At 38.2% G+C, this 23,070-nt stretch overlaps 1 pseudogene; it reads right to left on the bottom strand.

Annotated features, from left to right (window-relative positions):
- Window positions 1–2,100: 2,100 nt before the first annotated feature.
- On the bottom strand, window positions 2,101–21,274 carry LOC148762216 (uncharacterized; annotated as a pseudogene).
- Window positions 21,275–23,070: the final 1,796 nt, after the last annotated feature.

Genomic DNA, 23,070 nt, shown 5'->3' with positions numbered 1-23,070 from the left:
CTCGGGATATTCTCTCACCTAGAGAATTATCCGAGAAATTCGCCTTCGCAAATTTGACGAATAATTCCCGTCATCGGGGTCATCGTACATTTTCTTTTTAAAATAATATTTTTGTGCATAATGAATCCAACTCGGGCAAAAGCCTTTTATTAAAGATGGTTCTCGAGCCCTCCCATCATACTGGTGAGACCCGAGAACATCTTTTCACCTAAGGAACTTTTCGAGAAATACCCGCCTTCGCAAGATCCCCGAAAGATCCCATCATCGGGGCTTAAACTCGAAAACCAAAAATATTAATATGCAATGATATATATGATACAATATGTATATGCTATGCTAATGCAATTATCTATTTTATTATCATATTTTCTATTCTTATTTCTTATTATTACTATTTTTTTTTTATCTTTATCTTTACATTTTTTTTGCTCTAAGTTCTTATGTTTTCCATTCATACTTAGACAAATTGCTTATAATTCTATATTATTTTAGTAAACAAAAATTATATATTTTATTATACTTTTTTTATTTCATATATTTTTTATATTTTTATTATTACATATTTTTCATAAGCAATCTTTTATTCAAACTTAATGCCTAAGATCTTACTTCATATGTATATTATTATTATTTTATTATTATTATTATTTTTTTATTTTTATCTTCACATTTTTTTATAGTTTATGCCACTTAATACTCAATGCTTAATTTTAAATTAGTTATATTTTTTATTATTATTAATTTATTTATTTATTTATTTAATGTCATATATATTGTATTTTCGCAAATTAATTATTTATTATATATTTGAATTGTTATCACTTTATCATTATTTTATTACTTATTATTTATTTTTATCAAGTAATTTCATCAAGTAATAATTTTTGTTGTATAATCAAGCTCTTTATTTATTAAGGATTTCGGAATCTTAAAAACGAGGCCCTCCCATCATACTGGTGGAGCCTTGGTTTGGATTCCGAGCCTAGGGAACATAAACTCGGGATTGCGACTTCTCGCATCTCGATCGATTATCCCATCATCGGCATGTTATACTTATAGTTAATATTATAGTATTTTGTATTTATTTTATTATTCATTATCTTTTTTTTTTATTGAAGAGTTAATTATTATTATTTTTAGATTGATTCCCATATCTATTTTATTATAATTATTTTGATATTTAACATAATATATTTATTTATATTTATTTACATTTATTCATCTATCTCTATTCACTATATATATATATGTTTTAATGTACATAAATATTTCCCATGCTCTTTTATATATTTTATTTAAGAATACCTCACTAATAGCCTAATAATTTTCAATTTCACTTACTTATTCTATATGTAGCTCTTTAACTTACTATTTATTTCATTCATTTATATATATTTCATTTAGCAATCTATTTTTTGTTTTGCATATTTACTTCCCTCACCCTTGCTAAACATTCTCCTACCTTTAAATTTTTTATTAGCTATATGTATATATTTTTATTTTTATATTGTATTTTTATATATAGATTTATATCTCTCTATGTGTATTATCTTCTTTGTCCTAAAAATAGTATCTAAAAGATTTTGGAACCTTATGCTAAAGTAAACCAATCATAATCCTAAAAGACATTCTTCAGAAACTTCTAGGGCACTGTATTAAAATATTTTCAGATTAATCATATGAAGCTTAAATTGAATTTTATAGATTAAATCCAAACAAATCAAACCATAATAACCTAAGCAATTAAATCATTATGAATCAATTAGGCAAAGGAGTGAAGTTTTCCTTACCTGATCACACTAAATTAGTTCAAGACAATTAGGCTAACCACAACTGGCACTAAACGCGCCGTTTGGCTCTGCACAGCACCCTCTGGAGCACCAAACGACGCCGTACGGCTTAGGGGAGATGGACTTCCTTTTCTTATTTTTCTCTCCTCACTTTTCAACTTTCTTTCTTCTCTCTATGCCGGCGGTACTTTCTCTTTTTCTTTAAAAATGCTGCATTTCTCTTCTCTTCTCAAATCATCCCCCACCGGCGGCAAACACTCCAAATTTCACTCCTCCTACCGGCGGTAAACCACCCCAGATTTCACTCTTCCTACCGGCGGCAAACCACCAAGCTGTTGCTCCTCCTAACCGGCGGCAAACAATCCCAGATTTCACTCCTCCTACCGGCGGCAAACACTCCCGATTTCACTCCTCCTACCGGCGGCAAACCACCCCAGATTTCATTCCTCCTACCGGCGGCAAACCACCAAGCTGTTGCTCCTCCTAACCGGCGGCAAACAATCCCAGATTTCACTCCTCCTACCGGCGGCAAACAACCCCAGATTTCACTATTCCTCTGCTCAAAATCCCAAAAACCCCCATTCTCAATAATCAATTCCTATTTCTCTCTTTTTTTTGATTGATTTTTCAGTGCTCATTGTGGATTTTTTGGTGTGGCTGCTGGGGTTTTTCTTGTTGCAGGTTTTCTATTTTTTTGTTCTCTATTTTTCGGCTCCTTTGGTTGCTCTCCATTGCTTAGAAAGCTGGTAATTTTTTGTTGCAGGTTCTCCTCCTTGGTTGCTACAGTGCCCCCTCTCCTTTATACCCGATTCTCGGGTTTTGGAGGGGGCACGCCCCATTGCCTTGTCCCTGGGCACCCAGGGGCAAGTTCCACTATCCTGCCAGACGTGAAAAATTCGCGTCTGGCAGGTGAGAGAGGTGCCTGGCAGGGTGCGTCCGCACCCTGCCAGTCGTACCTCTCTCCCTTTTTTTTTTATTTTTCATTTTTTATATATATATATATTTTTATATATTTTTAATTTTTCTTGTTTATAATTTAGTGTCTACAGCTGCCCCTCTTTGAGCTTTTCGAAAATTCGAAATAGTGCAAAGACGTAGACACTGTATTTGACTAAACTCTTTAATTCTCTTACCAATTTTTTTATTATATATATATATATAGTTTAAATAAATTCCTCAAAACTGAGGCCACAAGACTTTTAAAACGAACTCCTCAAAAATGAGGCAACGAGACTTTAAAAACGAACTCCTCAAAAATGAGGCAACGAGACTTTAAAAATGAACTCCTCAAAACTGAGGTACTAAAACTTCAAAATGAACTCCTCAAAACTGAGGCAACGAGATTTTGAAAATAAACTCCTCAAAACTGAGGCACTAAAACTTTAAAATGAACTCCTCAAAACTGAGGCAACGAAACCTTTTTCCTTTTTTTTGAAATGGTGAAAAATAATCAATTCCTCATCTGAAATTCATATAATTTTAAAGATGAATTTCCCTCTTTTTCAATTACTTTAAAATTTTGAACATGTCAATTCATCTTCATCAGTTTCCCTTTTTTAGTGTTTTTAGAGCCTTTTCTTTGATCAATGGGGGATGAATCGATCACATTTCTGATCTCTCGTCTTTCTCAATTCATTGCTCATAACTGTTTTCTTCTTCTATCATATGCATGTTCCAATCACTCTTCACATTTTAACTGTGCTCCATTCTATTGCTAATTCCATTCCTTTCTTTCCCTTCTTAGACTCCATTTCATTCCCTGTCAATTATGATCCTTTTTTCAACATATTGCAAACATTTCTCACTTTATCATGCTCTTTATTAAGTATCATTCTAATTTTATGGCAAATGCAATGCAATGTACTCATATCTCCTCTTTTGGCAGAATGGAAATGAGGGCATTGTTGGGAGTGAAAGGCTATTTTTCATTAGAAAAAAGTGAAGTTTCTACAATCAAGTATAATGACAAGGAACAAAGGAAAATTGATTAACACAAACGGGATATAGTCCTTTCTTAATGACTGTTTCGATAGATATTAACAGTAGTCTCAAAATTTTATCCCGAAATAGGCACATTTGTCAGCTCCCTTGTCTTTTGCATGAACATATCGGATCATGACCTTCACCCTTTCTGCGTTAAGCTTTTGTAGTATTTGGACCTTTTTCGTGTCTAGACCACCCTTTCGGGTTTCCGCCCTAAACACATCTCCCAAATTCAAGCTGCCTTTTCAGGTTTTCAACTTGAAAATTTTCTTTTTTTTTTTTTATGCAAAATATTTCTTGACAGCATCGGCAATCACCGGGTTGGAAAACTCCCTTCCATCCATCTCTGCCAAAATTAGTGCTCCTCCTGAAAAAGCTTTCTTTACCACGAATGGTCATTCCCAATTCGGTGTCCATTTCCCGCGAGGATCATGCTGGTTCGGGAGAATTCTTTTCAATACTAATTCTCCTTCTCGGAACTGTCGAGAGTGTGCCTTCTTGTCATATGCCCTCATCATTCTCTTTTGATATAACTGCCGATGGCAAAGTGCTGTCAACCTTTTTTCTTCTATGAGATTCAATTGCTCATAACGAGCATTAACCCATTCGGCTTCTTCCAACTGTACTTCTTTAAGGACCCGAAGGGAAGGAATTTCCACTTCAATTGGCAAAACTGCTTCCATCCCATACACCAAAGAGAACGGTGTAGCTCCCGTGGAAGTTCGGACTGTTGTGCGATAAGCATGCAAAGCAAAAGGTAACTTCTCATGCCAATCTTTGTATATATCTGTCATTTTTTCAATTATCCTTTTGATGTTCTTGTTGGCTGCTTCCACTGCTCCATTCATCTTTGGGCGATAAGGTGTTGAATTGTGGTGCTTGATCTTGAACTTGGCACAAACCTCTCTCATCATCGAACCATTGAGGTTACTAGCGTTATCCGTGATGATTCTTTCCGGGAGACCATAGCGACATATTATTTCCTTTTGGATGAACTTACATACCACTTTCTGGGTCACATTGGCATAAGACGCTGCTTCTACCCACTTAGTGAAGTAGTCAATTGCCACCAGAATAAATCGATGCCCATTTGATGCCTTCGGGGTTATCAACCCAATCACATCCATGCCCCACATTGAGAATGGCCATGGTGATGCCAATACATGCAGTGAATTAGCAGGGGTGTGGATTCTGTCCGCATATATCTGACACTTGTGACACTTTCGAGCGAAGTCTATACAATCCTTTTCCAACGTGAGCCAGTAATACCCTGCCCTCATGACCTGTCTCGCCAACTTATGTCCACTTGCATGTGCTCCACAAACTCCTTCGTGAACTTCTTCGACTATTCTCCGAGCTTCGGTTGAATCCACGCATCTCAAAAGTGTTTGATCCCTACTTCTCTTGTATAAGATGTTCCCATCCAAGAAGAAATTCATTGCCAACCTTCTAATGGTTTTCTTATCATTTTCTGAGCTTTGATCCGGGTACTGCTGAAATTTGAGATAGTGCACAATATCATGGTACCACGGTTTCCCGTCTATTTCTTCTTCTACACTAGAGCAGTGCGCGGGACACTCTCGAAGATTAATCATGATGGGTTGGATCTTGACATTGGTACCAACTTTGAACATTGCCGCCAGCGTGGCTAATGCATCGGCCATTTGGTTCTCCTCTCGGGGCAAATGATTGAAGCAAATTTCATCAAAATTTTCAATCAGCTTTGATACATACTTGTGATACCGAACTAACTTTGAGTCACGTGTCTCCCATTCTCCTCGCAACTGATAAATAACCAAAGCAGAGTCCCCATACACTTCCAAAATGTGAATTTTCCTCTCGATTGCTGCTTGAATGCCCATGACACAAGCTTCATATTCAGTTACATTATTGGTGCAATAGAAGTTGAGTTTAGCTATAACGGGATAATGATCTCCTTCTGGTGATACTAACACGACCCCTATGCCATGCCCCAAGGCATTCGAAGCTCCGTCGAAAAACATCTTCCAATTCTCTTTCTCTGATTCCTCCCCACTTGTTTGACATATTGACATCAAGTCCTCATCTGGAAACTCAAACTCCATTGGTTCATGATCCTCTTCCACCCTTTCTGCAAGAAAATCTGCGATTGCACTTCCTTTGATAGCTTTCTGAGACACATATACAATATCATATTCAGACAATAACACTTGCCATCTTGCCACTCTACCTGATAAGGAAGGTTTCTCGAAGATGTATTTAATCGGGTCCAACTTTGCGATGAGCCAAGTGGTATGATATAGCATGTACTGCCTGAGTCGATGCGCCGTCCTTGCTAAAGCACAACACATCTTTTCCAACGAGGAATACTTGGACTCGTATTCAGTGAACTTCTTGCTCAAGTAGTAAACTGCCCTTTCTTTCTTACTAGTTTTATCATGTTGCCCTAACACACATCCCACGGATCCTTCATTTACCGTTAAGTATAAGAGGAGGGGTCTCCCGACCACAGGTGGTGCCAATACTGGCGGACTCAACAAATATTCTTTAACTTTGTTAAAAGCAACTTGGCACCCCTCATTCCACGCCCCCGGATTGTGTTTGCGAAGGAGTTTGAAGATCGGGTCACATTTGAGTGTGAGTTGTGATATGAACCGGGCTATATAATTTAATCTCCCCAAAAATCCTCTAACTTCTTTTTGCGTCTTGGGAGGGGGCAAATCACGGATTGCTTGAACCTTATCTGGGTCAACTTCTATTCCTCTTTCACTAACGATGAAACCCAGTAGCTTTCCTGAAGTGACTCCAAAAGTGCACTTTGCCGGATTTAATCTGAGCTGAAATTTTCGTAACCTCTTAAATAATCTTTCAAGATTAGTCGCATGGTCCTCTGTTTTGCGAGCTTTTACAATCATATCATCCACATACACCTCAACCTCTTTGTGCATCATATCATGGAAGAGAGTCACCATAGCTCGCTGATAAGTTACCCCGGCATTCTTCAAACCAAATGGCATTACCTTATAACAAAAGGTCCCCCACATAGTTATGAAGGTAGTTTTCTCTCTATCCTCTGGTGCCATCTTAATTTGGTTATACCCTGAAAAGCCATCCATAAAGGAAAACATGGAGTGGCGGGCAGTATTGTCAACAAAGGTGTCAATGTGGGGAAGAGGAAAATTATCTTTTGGGCTAGCTCTATTCAAGTCTCGATAATCCACACACATTCTCACCTTCCCATCTTTCTTAGGAACTGGGACAATATTTGCAACCCATTCAGGGTACTTAGCTACTTCCAAGAATCCTGCATCGAACTGCTTTTTCACTTCTTCTTTAATTTTCAACAACATTTCAGGTTTCATTCTTCTTAACTTTTGCTTAATCGGTTTGCATTCAGGTTTCAAAGGCAGTTTATGAGCTACAATGTCTGTGTTGAGTCCTGGCATATCTTGATAAGACCATGCGAACACATCTACATATTCATGAAGTAACTTTATTAGTTTTTCTTTTTCCATTGACACCAACGTCACACCAATTCTAACTTCTTTCTTATTTTCTTCATTTCCCAAATTAATTGTTTCAAGTGTCTCTTGATGTGGGACAATTTGTCTCCCCTCCTGTTCTACTAGTCTTAACAAGTCCAGAGTTAAATCATAATCCTCCACATTTTCTGTATTGTCAAGTTCACTGACACTTGTACCTTTTTCAAAATCAACTTCAAAACCACTGTCATTATCATCTTCGCATTCATTATTTGGAATCCTGGAAGGTAAAGGGAATTGAAATATGTAGAGCTATTGTATAGGTAAATAGTTAAAATAAAGGGATGAAACGACACTAATGGAAATGATTAATTATGAGAAGAGATATGAGAAATGCACTACGCATGTCAATTTATTAAAATGATAAATGATAAAAAGCCCGATACATAAAATTCCAATGCTTTTGGGCATAAGCATGGATGTTTAGTTTGCATTACTTTGAAATTGAATCACAAGTGAATGGTAAACTCATGGTGGTCCAGTTGCTCAACTTTAGATTCGGTGGCCCAAGGTATGTAGTAGGAATCTCATCTGCATTTCCTGGCTGTTCTTCACCTTCCTCCGTTGCACATATTGATAAATCAGAAAAGATCCCTCCTAAAGCTGACACTGATTCTCGGTTCCCAATGGTGAGTGATTCAGGAAAGATGCAACCTCCAGATGGGAATGTCTTGTAAAGATGAGGATATGTCATTCCTCGGATTTCCAACTCATGCCCCTTAAAGCGAGCCAACCTCTCCTTTCTTCTTTCGGCTATCATTTCTTCTCTTTCCTTCTTGGTTGGCTTGTACCCCAGACCAAACCTTTCTTCATTTTTGGTAGTACGTATGAGACTTCTAATGCCTTGTAGTTCTTTTCCCAATCCTGCCCCTGCTCGGTATCCTTTTCCTAATATCTGACTGACAACCATCTTGGTGGTTTTGGAAAGCCTCGGAATAGGCGGTGTGGTTCCTTCTCCCACATACGTGGTGTTAACGAACTCGAAGGATCGAAATGAACATTCAGGCCCTTCTTCCGCCGCTTCCACGTAAGGCGTATCTGCTGGCTTGCTTATGAGTAAGTCCTCTTCCCCGTTAACACAGACAATCTTCCCTTCCACGATGAACTTGACCTTCTGATGAAGAGATGAAGGTATGGCCCCAGCCATGTGTATCCAAGGTCTTCCCAACAAATAATTGTATGAAGGAGCAATATCCATAACCTGGAATTCAATGGTAAAGGTACATGGGCCAATTTCTATCGGTATCTCAATGTCCCCTACTACTTCTCTCCTTGTTCCATCGAAAGCTCTTACGATCATCTGACTCTTTCGCATGTAGGACATGTTGATGGGTAAACGGGCCAAGGTCCTCATGGGCATCACATTTAAGGATGATCCGTTGTCAAGCAGTACCTTTGCGACGGTACAACCTTTACACTTGGTAGTGATGTGCAAGGCTTTGTAATTTCCTCTACCTCCAGAAGGGATTTCTTCATCGCTGAAGGATATTATGTTACCCACCGAAATGTTCCCAACAATGTAGTCCAAATTTTCAACTGAGATATCATGATCCACATATGCTTGGTTCAGAATCTTCATCAGAGAGTTCCTATGTGGTTTTGAGCTGAGGAGCAAAGATAGTAGTGAAATACGAGCGGGCAACCGGTTCAATTGCTCGACTACATTGTACTCACTATGTTTGATGAACTTGAGGAACTCTGCAGCTTCTTTTTCTGTCACCGATCTTTTTGAACCATCTGTCAATTCCGGAGGTTGTACCTCTTCTCCTTTAGGACTTTGCTCTTTTTCCTTTCCCTTCTCATTCTTGAGATTCTCGAATGCTTCCGGTGAATAGCAGCGTCCGCTGCGGGTAATCCCTCCAACACCAGTTATATTGGCAGCATCATCTTGAGATTCAGCTATCCATTTCTTCGCTTCTGACACTTGTACATTGCAGTTGTAGTTCCATGGGACAGCTTTGTTGTCTTTGTAAGGGAAGGGTTTAGGGACTTCGATGATCATCTTGGCACGGTTTTTGTCCTCCACAAACTCTCCTTTTGGTTCGTAGAAAATGGTCAAAGGTTTTATCTTCATGGGGTGAGTGGACTCCTTGGATATCATGTTTACTGCTGACTCTGAAGCTTCCGTATAAAACTCGATCTTTGATTCGTCCATCATTCTTTGCACTTCCTTCCGGAAAGAACTACAATCCTGGATTGAATGTCCCACACATCCTTTGTGATACAAGCAACATAGTCTTTGGATATCTCATGAGTCATTCACATTAGGACATTCAGGCCACATCTCGAGCATATCGGCTTCTACCAAGGCTTCAAATACTTTCTCCATGGAGGTTTCCACTTCCCGAATGTTCCTTTTGACATACACCTCCCTTTCGATCGCATTTACCCCTGCCCCAGCATGATTTGGCAGTGGGTTATTGTTAACATTCTGTTCTGTCTTTTTTTCAAAGTTCAGGATTCCTGCCTTGATCAACCCTTGCACCTTATGCTTGAATGCCGTGCAATTCTCAATCGAGTGACCTTCGATTCCATAATGATAATCACAATGGGCGAAAGTGTCATACCATCTCGGGAACGGAGGTTTTAATGGCTCTATGTATAAGGGTGCTACTAAATGGTTTGCAACTAACTGAGTAAAGAGTTCAGCATAAGGAATTGGGATTGGGTCAAACTGCACTTTCTCTTGCTTGTTTCGCCATCCTCTTGATTCACCGGTAGTATGGTTGTTTGAAGGTGTTGTTTGTTGTGTGGTTGAAGCTGTAACAGGTGTGGAAGCAGGTGGGTAAGGTGTCCGTTGGATGAGATTATATGGGTACGGGTTAGGGTAGGCATTTGGCATAGGCGGGTATGGGTATGGGTTTTGTGAAGTGTTGTGCACAGCTGGGTAGTAGGGGTATGGTAGGTATGGCTGGTAAGGGTTGTATGTTCCTCCTTGGTGTTGTCCTGAAGTGATGGCTTGGGCTTCTCCTTCTTTCCTCTTGAAAGTTCCCCCTTTCCTTGTGTTTGCCATATCACCTCCTTCTATCTTCCCTTGCTTAATGGCAGTTTCTATCATTTCTCCTGAAATCACCATATCAGCAAAGTTCTTTGTGGCACTACCAACCAATCGTTCATAGTAAGGGGCTCGCAAGGTGTTAACAAACATTACAGTGGTTTCTTTCTCAGTCAATGGTGGCTGAACTTGAGAGGCCACATTCCTCCATCTTTGAGCGTATTCTTTGAAGCTTTCAGTGGTTTTCTTCTCCATGTTTTGTAAAGAAAGGCGATCCGGAGCCATATCTGTAACGTGCTTATACTGAGCTACAAACGCCCGAGCAAGGTCTTTCCACGTGTGGATTCGATTGCGGTCCAGTTGGACGTACCATTTTGCTGCAGCACCAATAAGGCTATCTTGGAAGCAATGTATCAAAAGTTTGTCATCATGAGCATATGCGGCCATCCTTCTACAATACATGGTGATATGTGTGACCGGGCACTTGGTTCCATCATACTTCTCAAAGTCTGGAACTTTGAACTTTGGGGGTATAACCACATCTGGAACCAGACAAAGCTCAATTGCATCCATAGAACAATACATTCCCATTCCTTCTACCATGCGCAGTCTTTCCTCAAAAAGGTCAAATTTTTGATGAGTATCGGGATTATCTTTCGATTCAACGGATCCACATTTGAGCTTCTCTTGTTCCTTTGGATCATCCAAATCAGGCACAGAGATGGGATCTGAAGGACTTGCCCCTCCAATTGGCCTTTGTTGAGCATAAGTCGGTGGTGGTCCTATTGGCATCCCAAAAAATGGATATTGACCCACGGATGGCATGGGAATAGAAGCATTCCTTGCAGGTTGAGGTGTAAATCCTGGTGGATACACGGGGTCTGTATTGGTTTCTGTCTGTTGAACGTCTTCTGGTGTACCAGAACTCCCTGCCGCTTTCTTTCCTTTATCTGTAGATATTAACTCCAAAATTTTTGATAACTGACCCATGATTTCTTCTTGCTTCTTCTCAATCTTATCCATCCTCTCTGAATGCTCGTCCCCCATGATCTTAGAACGGGCTCTTGTATTATATCTGTGGAGAATTTGTTTTTTTGGAATTTTGTTCTATTAGTTCAAGGAATAAGTTAGAATTTTATGCATTATTATTTATTATTTTTATCTGAATCATGCATTATGATGCAAATGAAATGTATTTGAATAGGAAAAATATTGGCCATCCAACATTTACCATAAGAAAATCCGCATCCATAAAACTTAAATATCCAATTACATCATTGTCTGAAACCATCCATAACTTATCAAAAAGAAAAACCGACTTTGTCATATTGATCCCTAACCATCTTGAGGTGATTGATCAACCGCTCACTCAATTCATCCTTGGGGAGGATCTCTCGCCTGAGTTCTTCGGTCTTGTCTGCCATTACTCGAGCTCTAAATGCCACTTCTCTCATCTGTCTCAGTATCCATTGCATTTCAGCTTCTTTCCTTTGAAGGCTTTGTGTGCATGAATTGTTTCTTTCCCTCATTTGGAAATATTCTTGCCTTATTGCTTCATACTGTGCCTTATAGCCCTCCATGGCAGTTTCCAACATGTCGCAGTCATTTTTCAACTCTTGGATGGTTTGTCCTTGTCTTCGTACCTCGTGCTGCAAAGCATTGTTGGCACTTTGGAGTTCTTGTATTCTGGCTAACAGAGAAGAATTTGCCCTGCTCACTTCCTCAAACTTGCTTTGCCACTCATCCCGCTCTTTCAAAGCCACCCGTACCTTTCTTGCAGTCTCTTTCTTCACTTCTTCTAGCTCATCCTCATGTCTTCGCTTCATATTCATCATCTCCTTTTCAAGTCTTTTCCTCGTTAACTCACTCTCCAACAGGACGTCTTGAGGTTCTGGGTTTACGGGATGTTTGGATGGATTCTTCGGGGGATGTATGACATTTTTCACCCTTTGGTCATGCCAAGTATGATATCCTGTGGTGACTTCATCAGTAACCCTTCCCTGATCTACTCGGTAAGTTTTCTTCCAGTCCTGAGCAATTTCCTCAATTCTCTTTAGCGTCTCTGGCTCTCCATATGTAAACTCTAACTGGTCGAGCTGGTGAGTCATGGGCACGAACTGCTCAGATCCGAACTGTCTCCGTACCATTATTGGGGCATAGCTGATGGCTCCCCAAGGTCCCATCAGTGGTACCCATGGCTTATCCCCACATTTATACATTACTTGCATTTGTGGCATCCATGGAGCTCTCCAAGTCACTTCAATGCTCATTAACCTCTGGAGCCTTGCGACCCACTCTTCTTTCCTTTTGTAGTCGGGCCATTCACTTTCGCAGAACTCAAGGATAGGACAACTCGCAGACAGATAGAGCTTTCGAAATTTGCTCTCTTTGCATTCGAAGTGGCTTTTGATCCATATGGTTAGGAGTTGGGCACAGCCAATGAATCGTCCCTCACCTTTGCGTCGACAGAAATTCAAGGATCTGAAGGTTTCAGCTAAGATGGATGGGGCCGGGTTGATGCTCCTTGTCACTTGATCAAAAAAAGTCTATGACTGACACCTCCACATGACCTAGAACCTTCGGGAAGACCACTAAGCCGTAAATTGCCATCGCGAAAGCCAAGAGACCTTGTTCATCCTCCATGTGTTTTCTAATATATCCGTTCAAGAAACTCCACGGAAGGCATTCTATGTCTCCTTTCTTCTTCAATTGCTGATCCACTTCCACCGTAGTCATTCCTAACAACTTGGCCAACTTTCGTCGATGTCCCGTCTTCTGGGCCCTCCAATAGATCTTGTCAGGCTGCATATGGTCTATCCGAAGCAGAGAGGAGTATTCTTCTATGGTAGGGGTCATGTCCACCTTATTAAAGACAAAGCAACGATATGAGGGATCCCAAAACTGAACAATGGCTCGGAGCATCTGGTCATCGATTGGTACATATAGGAGCCATGCAATGTGTCCATACTTGTTCTGAAAATTGTCTCGGTGAGCACGTCTCCATTGTTCCCAAATTCCTACCATCTCTGTAAAGTCATTCTGCTGAAGATCCAAGTGAATTCTCTCGGGTAAAATTGAGATATGTCCTTGGGTCAAACAATCTCCTTTTTCTTGTTGAATCTGCCTCATCTGCAACTCTATCTCATAGTCATTTCTGTATATGTTGAGCGGGCCTGCTGATGACGATGCCATGGATATAACTGGGATCTCTTAGGTTGAATGTTGTGTAGCCAATATTTCTCCTATATGCAATTACGATGTGTGCAAATGAACATGTAACATGCGCATGACAAGCAAAATAAACTTAAGTTAGTATGGTAAAAAGGAATAATGGAATGTTAAAAATAATGAGAGAATAACAAGTAATATCATGGGTATTATTGTCTACTCCACGATACTTTATTATCTCGGGGCATAATTTAAAATAGAGGGAGTGGAAGAAATTCCTTCATGTGTACCTATTTATAAGGTATATTCTCACGGGTATGGCCCTTTCTAAGGTTAAGCTGCTCTCGGTACTCTATATGCTGAGCGGGGTTTATAGACAGAGCTAAGGTTCCCAAATCGTTCCTCACTGTCGTCCACACGGACTAGTAAGGCACCCCGGTCCTCACCCATCACAGGCTTCAAACGGACTAGGTTCGATTTGAGTGGGAGTCTTCACTAGCCCGTGCGGAGGTTATCACCTCACGAGAGCGTAGCTACTAAACTCCCTCCTAAAAAGGACATAACCCGGGTGGAGGGTTTATGCATGAATGTAAAATGTGCTGTGTGTGTGAAGGAAATCATGAGTTCAAAGTAACAATCTCACATCCCTCGACCCTAAATCCCCGCATGTATTAGAAGCAATAAAGTAATAAATGCGAAATAAACTAATGTACCAAACAAAGTATGCAGTACGAATCATTAATATTAAGAAAACAGTGAATTATTTAAAGCCTTGGATAACCTATTTTTTTTTGGCTCGACTCTCTATGGTCCCCAGTGGAGTCGCCAGCTGTCGTAACGTGCGGGTCCGGGAACCCGACCGCTAGACGTGAATGTGAAAACTCACTAAAAATTAAGCTAGGAGTCGCCACCAATCTTTTTTACTAGGTGCGATTGGCCACCTATTGAATCGATTCTAATCGATGAAAACTTAAATTAATTTTAAGCCCACCGAAAAGAACCTTAAATTGGTCTACAATTTCCTGGATCTAGGTTCGGGAGTACGGTTACGTCCGGGGAAGGATTAACATCCCTCAGACGCCCGTTCTATGAACGGTACCATTTTTAGATTATCCTATTGGGCTTTAATTTTTAATCTCACTAGATTTCCTTAATTATTATTTTTTTCTTTATATCTCCTATTTAACCTAAAATGGAATGCAAATGGGTGGCGAGATGAAATGCATGGCGTGAGATAAAAATGCCGAACAAACAACCTTTTATTGAGGATATTTTTCGAATCCGCCCATCATACTGGTGGGACTCGAGATATTCTCTCACCTAGGGAATTATCCGAGAAATTCGCCTTCGCAAATTTGACGAATAATTCCCGTCATCGGGGTCATCGTACGTTTTCTTTTTAAAATAATATTTTTGTGCATAATGAATCCAACTCGGGCAAAAGCCTTTTATTAAAGACGGTTCTTGAGCCCTCCCATCATACTGATGAGACCCGAGAACATCTTTTCACCTAAGGAACTTTTCGAGAAATACCCGCCTTCGCAGGATCCCCGAAAGATCCCATCATCGGGGCTTAAACTCGAAAACCAAAAATATTAATATGCAATGATATATATGATACAATATGTATATGCTATGCTATGCTAATGCAATTATCTATTTTATTATCATATTTTCTATTCTTATTTCTTATTATTACTATTTTTTTTTTATCTTTATCTTTACATTTTTTTTGCTCTAAGTTCTTATGTTTTCCATTCATACTTAGACAAATTGCTTATAATTCTATATTATTTTAGTAAACAAAAATTATATATTTTATTATACTTTTTTTATTTCATATATTTTTTATATTTTTATTATTACATATTTTTCATAAGCAATCTTTTATTCAAACCTAATGCCTAAGATCTTACTTCATATGTATATTATTATTATTTTATTATTATTATTATTATTTTATTTTTATCTTCACATTTTTTTATAGTTTATGCCACTTAATACTCAATGCTTAATTTTAAATTAGTTATATTTTTTATTATTATTAATTTATTTATTTATTTATTTAATGTCATATATATTGTATTTTCGCAAATTAATTATTTATTATATATTTGAATTGTTATCACTTTATCATTATTTTATTACTTATTATTTATTTTTATCAAGTAATTTCATCAAGTAATAATTTTTGTTGTATAATCAAGCTCTTTATTTATTAAGGATTTCGGAATCTTAAAAACGAGGCCCTCCCATCATACTGGTGGAGCCTTGGTTTGGATTCCGAGCCTAGGGAACATAAACTCGGGATTGCGACTTCTCGCATCTCGATCGATTATCCCATCATCGGCATGTTATACTTATAGTTAATATTATAGTATTTTGTATTTATTTTATTATTCATTATCTTTTTTTTTATTGAAGAATTAATTATTATTATTTTTAGATTGATTCCCATATCTATTTTATTATAATTATTTTGATATTTAACATAATATATTTATTTATATTTATTTACATTTATTCATCTATCTCTATTCACTATATATATATATGTTTTAATGTACATAAATATTTCCCATGCTCTTTTATATATTTTATTTAAGAATACCTCACTAATAGCCTAATAATTTTCAATTTCACTTACTTATTCTATATGTAGCTCTTTAACTTACTATTTATTTCATTCATTTATATATATTTCATTTAGCAATCTATTTTTTGTTTTGCATATTTACTTCCCTCACCCTTGCTAAACATTCTCCTACCTTTAAATTTTTTATTAGCTATATGTATATATTTTTATTTTTATATTGTATTTTTATATATAGATTTATATCTCTCTATGTGTATTATCTTCTTTGTCCTAAAAATAGTATCTAAAAGATTTTGGAACCTTATGCTAAAGTAAACCAATCCTAATCCTAAAAGACATTCTTCAGAAACTTCTAGGGCACTGTATTAAAATATTTTCAGATTAATCATATGAAGCTTAAATTGAATTTTATAGATTAAATCCAAACAAATCAAACCATAATAACCTAAGCAATTAAATCATTATGAATCAATTAGGCAAAGGAGTGAAGTTTTCCTTACCTGATCACACTAAATTAGTTCAAGACAATTAGGCTAACCACAACTGGCACTAAACGCGCCGTTTGGCTCTGCACAGAACCCTCTGGAGCACCAAACGACGCCGTACGGCTTAGGGGAGATGGACTTCCTTTTCTTATTTTTCTCTCCTCACTTTTCAACTTTCTTTCTTCTCTCTATGCCGGCGGTACTTTCTCTTTTTCTTTAAAAATGCTGCCTTTCTCTTCTCTTCTCAAATCATCCCCCACCGGCGGCAAACACTCCAAATTTCACTCCTCCTACCGGCGGCAAACCACCCCAGATTTCACTCCTCCTACCGGCGGCAAACCACCAAGTTGTTGCTCCTCCTAACCGGCGGCAAACAATCCCAGATTTCACTCCTCATACCGGCGGCAAACACTCCCGATTTCACTCCTCCTACCGGCGGCAAACCACCAAGCTGTTGCTCCTCCTAACCGGCGGCAAACAATCCCAGATTTCACTCCTCCTACCGGCGGCAAACAACCCCAGATTTCACTATTCCTCTGCTCAAAATCCCAAAAACCCCCACTCTCAATAATCAATTCCTATTTCTCTCTTTTTTTTGATTGATTTTTCAGTGCTCATTGTGGATTTTTTGGTGTGGCTGCTGGGGTTTTTCTTGTTGCAGGTTTTCTATTTTTTTGTTCTCTATTTTTCGGCTCCTTGGTTGCTCTCCATTGCTTAGAAAGCTGGTAATTTTTTGTTGCAGGTTCTCCTCCTTGGTTGCTACAGTGCCCCCTCTCCTTTATACCCGATTCTCGGGTTCTGGAGGGGGCACGCCCCATTGCCTTGTCCCTGGGCACCCAGGGGCAAGTTCCACTATCCTGCCGGACGCGAAAAATTCGCGTTTGGCAGGTGAGAGAGGTGCCTGGCAGGGTGCGTCCGCACCCTGCCAGTCGTACCTCTCTCCCTTTTTTTTTATTTTTCATTTTTTATATATATATTTTTTTATATATTTTTAATTTTTCTTGTCTATAATTTAGTGTCTATAGTAATATTCAGTTAAACATGAATTTACCCCGGACAAACATGATTAAGGGGTTTCCAACTTAATTTGAAACAATTAGTTTCGAACATGGCTGGAGATGACCTCAACCAAGCAATCCATTCAGATGTACTTTTGCTATTGGCAAGGTTTTCAGTTTTGACATTATCCAGAAAGTGCCGCCAGCATTAATTACCGGAAACGTTGTATGTGCAGCAGCTGAGCTCCTTCTCTCTCGCCATTAGTTTCTTACGTACTAGCAGTGACTCAGGAAGAACAAGTTATTTACCAGAATTCATACGTGGGTGCATACACATACAAACCTTCGACCGCTAAGCAATCATACCTTGGGGAGATTGCTTCTGGAAATTGACAATGATGATAGTGTCTCTGGACGCCATGTTCTTAAAATATCATCTAACAGATCCTCAAGAGTTGTTGATGATTTGACCACAACAAGTTTGAGATGATAGACTGGTGGAAGAAAAATTTCCTTCGGTTTTTCATAAATGACTATTCTTGATAAACAATGACGAGCAGAATAGCGCAAGTTTGTGAAGATGGATGTTTCGTGTGGATAATAACACTTTATTCTTGATAAAAACAGTAGAAGAGTAACCTCGAAATGAAGATACCTTATTGGAGCGGCCCACCAATTTCAAACCGTTTGAGTAATCGGACTTCTCAAGAAATTCTTGCAATCTAGCAAACCAAGGCGTGTGATCATCTTCATTGCAGAATCCAGATTTGGCCTCTTGTTTTGATGGTTTAAAATGAAGCTTAGTCTCCTCTAAACTCGACGGATTCAAGAAAGAAAAATGCATCTTATCACCCTTGTACTCAAATAAAAGAAGATTCAGGGTGCCAATATCAGCCTCCTTTAGCTATTTGCATTCTCTCAAGACAAGGGCCTTAAGCTGATAACTTGAAATTGTAACTTTTTTCAAGGCATTACACTTGCTTAGGACCAATTTCTCAAGGACAGGGAAATAACAGAGATGATTTTGAAACAACTCACCCTTTAGTTTAGAATTTGCTATTGTCAAACTCTTAAGGGTGTTGAATGTGGGCAAGTCGATTTTGCAGGGCGTAGATTTCTTCTCATGGTACCAAAATGTTTCAAGATTTGGGGATTGGAAGTTAACTTTCTTCAGCCCCTTGCAAGAGTGCAAATCAGCCAAGGTTAGGAAGATTTGGAACCTGAAAAATTTTCTATCCTATAAAGTAGATGAGTCTAAAATCCTCAAGCAGGGGATAGCTATAGATCAGATTCTCAATTATCTGTTCATCTATATAGAGTTTTCCAAGGCACACCTTTTGTAGATTAGAAAGATTTAGATCATTACAAGGTCCCAACTGACACCATAAAGCCTTAATGTAGTTATCCTTTTGGCAGCAAGGACACATTGAGGTAACCAGTAGCCTCTATGCCTACACCCAACGATATAGAGATTTAACTCTTTAATATTGTTTCCCAATGTTAAAAAGAGAATTATTTTAAAATCTTTTATTTTATGTGCATCTTTGTATATATTACAGGATATTTTTCTTTCCTTATGTAATATTTATTTATTGTCTTTTTGCTTTACTTGCACTTCAAGAAAATCTAAGATTAAAATATTTACTTATTTACTTTGCTTGCATTATAAGTAAGTTTTAGAAATGCTATCTCTATAAATAGTTCTTTTATGTTTCATTGTTAAATTGAATAGGATTTCTTTTGAGACATTTTATTTTTCATGGTATTAGAGTCAAGTTCCTAGCATAGCTTTTTTCTTTTCAGCCATGACGTTGATCTAGTTGTGGTAGAGTGATATTTTTTTCCAGTGATTTGTTTTCCATTAGTTGCTTTGGTGTCGCACATGATTTGTTCTCTGTCGGCTACTTCGACGTCGCACGTGATTTGTTCTCCATTGACTGCTTTGGCACCGTACGTGATTTGTTCTCTATCAATTATTTCGAAGCGGTACTTGATTTGTTCTCCGTCAACTGATTCAATGCTATACATGATATGTTATACCATTAGTTGACTACTAGATGATGATTATGATATTTTCCAGAAGGATCACTTTTATATTGTGTTTTGTATAATCCGATATGTCTTGCCATGATGCAATATATTTTGATGAGTTGGTTATTCATACACATTTAAGATATAAATGAGTTTATGCTTCAAGGAGCAATTAAAGTAAAGTATATGTGGTTCCGATTTTGATTTAATAAGTCTGTATTAGCCATGATTTTTAATTGGCATTTGGGTGAGCAACTAAGGTAAGGTTTGATATGCATTCCAAATGGAATGATTTTGTGTTTTTTTTTAAGGAGAATTAAATTTTGATTTGTACATCTACCATACATAATATATGTTTGAAGATAGCGATTTGCTATTTAGGAGGGCGCTTATTACGAATATGCAAAACATTGTAATTGATACCAAATTCTCGTTTTATTTGCATCAATCTAATCATTCAAGTTTGATTTTTGTTTCACAACCTTTGAGTGAAACTAGAGATAATTACTTCACTAGCATGATTTCTTGACTACATTTCAATCCATAAACTTTATGTTGTTCATGAGTGGATCAATAGCAAAACTCGATGTCAATTTTGAAGATTTCCAATCTTATATCCAAGGATTCATGGATGGATCAGTAGTAAAACCTGGCGTCAATTTTGAGGATTTCTAATCGTTGATCTAGGGATTTATCGATAGATCGATATCAAAACTGGATGTCAATTCTAGAGATTTCCAATCTTAGATCCAATGCTTACCTAAAGATTTTAAAGATTGTATTCGGAAGCACTTACTCGATGATTTTGAAGATTGTATCTAGAGGATTTGAAAATCACTTACCCAGAGATTTTGAAGATTGTACATGGAGGATTTAAAAATTGCTAAAGGTTTTGAAGATTATATTCAAAGGATTTGATGAATGGATTGTAGTTCTCACATATGTTGATGATGTTATCATCATGAAAACAATTTCAATCGCATTTTTAAGTTGAAACATTATTTGGATGCAAAATTTTACATCAAGGATCTTGGTAAACTCAAGTATTTTTTTGAAATTGAAGTGGCATGTTCTCTAGCAAATATTGCATTAAGCTAAATATCCACACGATCAAATGCATCCAGAATTGGAAGTGTTCCCGAGTCAACCAACGAGGAGCTATCTTAAATGAACCCATGAAGCTAGTGGGGACCTCGAAAAAGACTTGAGATGGAAAGAGATCACAAGGGTGTTGCCTAAATTAAGTAGGGAAAATGTCACGATCTGCGATTTCGTGACTAGTCTAACTCTAGAAGGCTCAGACCAGTAGCACACACTTGTGCCGCACATGCCTTAGAGACATAAATCAACTTTGGGGCAACATTACTTGGGGGCCTATTGACAATTAGCATCGGACCACCATTGATTGGGGGTTTCTATATGACCCACATAGTTACAAAGTCGAGTTACACCAATAGCACGCACCCAGATGAGCCCCGCAGCACGACACAGATCAAGAATCTTAAAATGCCATCCTAAGGCGCCAAGACTGCACACAAGCAGTAAAAGCGCGAGAAGATTGCACACTTGAGTGCCAGCTCATGTGCAAGGAGCACACACAGACCACTCACACCGAGAGCCCTTACACCAAAAGAACACGTAGACACAGCCTGCATGATAGCGGTTCATGTACATCACAGCCCCATAATAGGAGGCTACACGTAACATAGTCGCGCATACTCAGAACGTGCACATGCAGCGTGCCCACAAGGCATGCACAAGAGGAAAGTGCACCTAGGCTACGCATACATTGGAGCCTTGCACCAACAGGCCACACACAATCGACTTGCACCACAGGAGGCCATGCGGGCTATGAGCGCGTCCCAAATAGGCTCGCACAGGAGTGCCACACACACCCAAACCACACACACATGGGCCATGCACCATAAGGTCTCGACCAAGAGGTCTGCACAACTGAATGCCTCGTATGAGAAAGATGAACACTAGAGGGTCTTGAATGGGAGCGCTGTGCACCTTTGGATCGCACATCATCAAGCTGTAGACACGACATGTTGGGTGTCTCATTTGCAAATTACTTTATCTCACGATCACTTGTTTCAGTGTGCAATTGGGAACTCTATAAGTTAAATGTAAACAATGCCTTTTTGCATGACAATCTTGAAAAGGAAGTCTACATGAAGATTCCTCAAGGTTTTGACAAATAGGGAGAGCACCAGGTTTATCATCTTCAGAAGTCCCCATTTGACCATTCATTCTTTACATATAGCTATTGAAGATATTTTATTGCAGGAGAGATTTTGGCTTTTTCGACTGCTATCTGATTTGGGAGTATCATATCCATATCTAATTTCTTTATTTTGTGACAATCAGGCATCATTGCATATCGTAGACAATTCAATTTTTCACGAGCACTCCAAGCATTTTGAAATAGACCTCCATTTCATTTGGCAACATATTCAATTCAAAATTTTATCACCCCAACCAATTTCATCTCAATATCAACCGGCAAACATATTAACCAAAGGCACTTGGTCAAGAGCGATTTCAAGCTTTATTGGGCAAGTTAGGCATTTCCAATCTTCATGCTTCAATTTGAGGGGAGTAAAGGAGAATTAATTTAAGATCTTTTTATTTTATTTGCATCTTTGTATATATTATAGGATATTCTCTTAAGATATTTTCTTTTACTTACATAATCTTTTTTTATTATTTTTTTACTTTACTTACATTCTAAGAAAATTTAAGATTAGAATACTTCTTTATTTACTTGAGTTACTAGTAGATTTAAGATAAACTATTTTTATAAATAGTCTCTTTATATTTGATTGTAAAACTCAAAAAGATTTTTCTGATTTCATTTTTTTGAAACATTTTATTTTTCAAATGCCACATCAATCCACTAGTTTATACGAGTACACAAATTTCTGTATACTGTGTTTTTATTCAACAAGTCGTTAGAGAGTGTTGTCAACGTAATTTCCTGACATCTGCACGTTCTTGATTTTCTGAATTTGTACTTCAGAAGACATATGTAAATCTATCAGCTGTCCATGAAATTTTCGCTGATCAAAGACTAAATTTGAGAAAGAAGCCCATATGTGTCTCCATCTCTTTGACGGGACGCTGGTTCTAGCTGCATCCTTTTTACAAAGCAGGAGAACAAGGATCTGAGGGATAATATGTTCAGGAAATTGTGAGATACGATCAAAGCTGTCAGCTGTTTGCTCCATGCTCTTGGTATCTATCCTGATTTCCTTCCATGCCTAGAACGCCCATTAATGATGTTTAAATCCCCTCGCTTTCTCTTTGTTTTAACACCTGGTTCTCGCGATATCAGATCAGCAAATTCTGTTCTCTCATTCACTGCGATGGAATTATTATACAGGAAGTCAACATTTTCTGAACTATCACAAGCCAACGGAGAAGCAAACAACAGCAAGAAAAGCAAGGATGAACAAGCACTAGTACACTTCCATGACATGAGTTCTTGTGTTTAGAAAATA

The sequence above is a fragment of the Theobroma cacao genome, chromosome 6 (assembly GCF_053813885.1).
Source record: "Theobroma cacao isolate CCN51 chromosome 6, ASM5381388v1, whole genome shotgun sequence".
NCBI classification, from domain to species: domain Eukaryota; kingdom Viridiplantae; phylum Streptophyta; class Magnoliopsida; order Malvales; family Malvaceae; genus Theobroma; species Theobroma cacao.
Note: the sequence above shows the minus strand (reverse complement) of the source record. Positions and strands in the feature narration are given on the sequence as shown.